Source organism: Mandrillus leucophaeus, unplaced genomic scaffold (assembly GCF_000951045.1).
Source record: "Mandrillus leucophaeus isolate KB7577 unplaced genomic scaffold, Mleu.le_1.0 Scaffold185, whole genome shotgun sequence".
Taxonomy (NCBI): domain Eukaryota; kingdom Metazoa; phylum Chordata; class Mammalia; order Primates; family Cercopithecidae; genus Mandrillus; species Mandrillus leucophaeus.
The window spans coordinates 1,741,315-1,744,501 of NW_012101865.1; the positions used below are offsets into that span (position 1 = coordinate 1,741,315).

Consider the following 3,187-nt stretch of genomic DNA (forward strand, 5'->3'; position numbering starts at 1 on the left):
CATTTTAAACTTTTTCCTCTCTCTCTCATGTAGACGGGAGTGCAGTGGCATGAGTGGCTTACTGCAGCCTTGATCTCCTGGGCTCAAGTGATTCTCCTACCTCAGCCTCCCGAGTAGCTGGGATCATGGGCGTGTGCCACCATGCCCATCTAACTTTTGTATTTTTTTGTAGGGATAGGGTTTCACCATGTTGCCCAGGCTGGTGTTGAACTTCTGGGCTCAAGCGATCTGCCTGCCTCGGTCTCCCAAAGTGCTGGGATGACAGATGTGAGCCACCTTACCCAGTCTTTAAACCCACTTTCTTGAGAGTTTTTGCGTATCCTACTCTTATATACTCCTGTTACATAGATTTTATCTTTTATTTAATTTTATGTTTTGTTATAATACAGGCAATGAGTAAGATTTTATCTTCAGAGTTTTTCCACATTCATTCTTTAACTTGCGTTTTACTCTATTTTCATGTTTTTGATGGGAGGGTTTTTGTTTGCCTGCTTTTTTAAAATGAAAGATTCAGGTCCGTATTACAAATATCAAAAAGTATGAAAAAGTATATAACAAACAACTCCCCCAACCCCGTTCCTTGAGTGTTGTGCTAATCTAAGCCCTTCATATGTATGAACTCATTCCGTTCTCCCAACTATCCAGTGAGGTTATTATTCCCATTTTATAGAAAAGGAAAACAGGCCCAGTTGTTCAGTCACTTAGGTAAGCAGTAGTGGAGTTGTCTGAGAGTCTGGCTCTAAATTAGTGATCTTAACCACCGTTCTCTGCTGAGCAAGAGGATATCAGGATTAACTAGATTAATACATGCGAAGAGCTTGTTTTGGACAAGCAGAGAGATTTGTCTTCAATAAGGTAAATGTTCCATGTGAATGAACTCTTAATAGTCTGTCCTGGAGTTTCATCTAGCCCTGGTAATTGGGCATCCTGATGTAATTTCAAGCTAATCATTTCCTCTCTAAATTGTACAAGCTTTTATCTGAAGAGCAGATTTCATGAATCGGTGATGCTGAGTAAGGAAATGGTAGAAATGGTAGCAACCAAAGTCTTTGCAGTATCCTCTGCTTAACAGTTTTATTTACATAGAAAGAGCTTGGACATATAGTAATTCTTCCATTACGTATCATTTGACTTTATTTATTGAGTTCGTTCTGTGACATGGTTATAGCCAGGAAACAATAATATAATCTTTGCATGGCCAGAGATTTTTGACATATTAAAGAATATCTTGACCGGGCGCTGTGGCTCACACCTGTAATCCCAGCACTTTGGGAGGCCAAGATGGGCGGATCACGAGGTCAGGAGATCGAGACCATCCTGGCTAACACGGTGAAACCCCATCTCTACTAAAAATAGAAAAAATTAGCTAGGCATTGGTGGCAGGCGTCTGTAGTCCCAGCTACTTGGGAGGCTGAGGCTGGAGAATGGCGTGAACCCGGGAGGCGGGAGCTTGCAGTGAGCTGAGATCGTGCCACTGTACTCCAGCGACAGAGCGAGACTCTGTCTCAAAAAAAAAAAGAATATCTTTGCTTTTTTCTATTTAGTGAACTGTTTAAACTTTATGTAGACTTATTTTTTTTTAAAGCATCAGACCATAATCTATGTCAGTTGGAAAAATTTAATGTGGAAGATATTTAGATTTTTTTTCCTTCTCTCCTTGTTTTCTGAAAGAATAAAGCAATCTAGGGATTCTAACTACTAAGTGCTTGAACTGAAGAATCTGTTGTTAGGCCTTGAGTTCTTTGTGTGGAGTGTCTTTGGGTCAAGTAACGTTTTAAAAACTCTTACCATTTGCCAGGAACTATGTGTATCCTAACTTACTTGATCCCCACAATAACATGGTATATAGTAAGTCAAGTTTCACAGATGTTAAGTCACTTACTGAAGATTACACAGCTAATGAAGTAGGGAAGTCGGGATTCAAACCTAGGTATGTATGATTCTGAACTGTGGTTTCCCACATGCTCTGCAGACCCTGTAGAAGAACAGCTTATAAAACCTCTAGACTCCAAACTTGGTTCTAGCATGTGTTTAGCAAAAATTCTGAAGAAATAGGCTGGGTGTGGTGGCTCACACCTGTAATCCCAGCACTTTGGGAGGCTGAGGCAGGCGGATCATGAGTTCAGGAGTTTGAGACCAGCCTGGCCAATATGGTGAAACCCCGTCTCTGCTAAAGATACAAAAATTAGCTGGACCTGGTGGCGGGTGCCTATAATCCCAGCTACCTGGGAGGCTGAGGCAGGAGAATTGCTTGAACCTGGGAGTCAGAGGTTGCAGTGAGCTGAGATCGCGCCATTTCACTCCAGCCTGGGTGACAGAGAGAGACTACAACTCAAAAAAAAAAAAAAAAATCTGAAGAAATAGGTAATAGAAGCCAGGTGACTTTGCTCATTTATCACATTGTTTTGTGACTTTTAAGTTAGTCTAAATCAAAGCAACCATTTTGTGTATTCAGACAGCTAATTTAGATAGAATTCATACTAAAGGTAAATGGGGTATTAAAGTTTTAAAGTTCATTCTTTAATAACACATTACTCTATACGCTCCCCAGAAAATATGTTGAGGAAAATAATTTAATGGTCAGGAGCCTGTTCTTACTTTCAGGTCCTTACTTCTCTCTCTCTTCCTCCAGTCATCACCACTGCTTACCCTCAGTTCCATAAACATAAATAAAGAGAAGAATGAAGTTAAAGCTTTTCTTCTTAGGTGTTTAAAAATCAGACTATTCTAAAGACTGATTAAACTAGGTTTTCTAAGTGAGCAGTTCCTTAATGTTGACTTAGTAAAACATTAAAATATTTGGCATCTGCCATTGACCCCTATTCTGCAATACAGGAGTTAATCCAGCAGTTTCTGATTAAATACCAGTATTACGCAATTCAAGAATTACCACAGAGGTGTGAAGGGAAGAGGGTGAGGCTAGTGAAGAATACCCAGACAGCAAGGTAAAGAAAATAATCCTTTTATAAGAATAAAACCCAAAATGAATACTAAGACTCTATCTAGAGATTCATGTTTATTTCTGTCAGTGGGATTAAGTTTTCTCTTTAATTATTCGAGTTTAAAAAATTATTTTTATTTTTATTTCTATTTTTATATTTGTTTATTTATTTATTTTGAGACGGAGTCTTGCTCTGTCGCCCAGGCTGGAGTGCAGTGGCGCTATCTCGACTCACTGCAAGCTCCG

The 3,187-nt window shown here is 39.5% G+C and overlaps 1 protein-coding gene across 2 annotated transcripts in view; it reads left to right on the forward strand.

Annotated features, from left to right (window-relative positions):
* The window catches only part of CLIC4 (chloride intracellular channel 4), a 120,694-nt gene that overhangs the window by 61,103 nt on the left and 56,404 nt on the right, over nucleotides 1–3,187 (forward strand). The gene's annotated exons all lie outside the window — the stretch shown is intronic.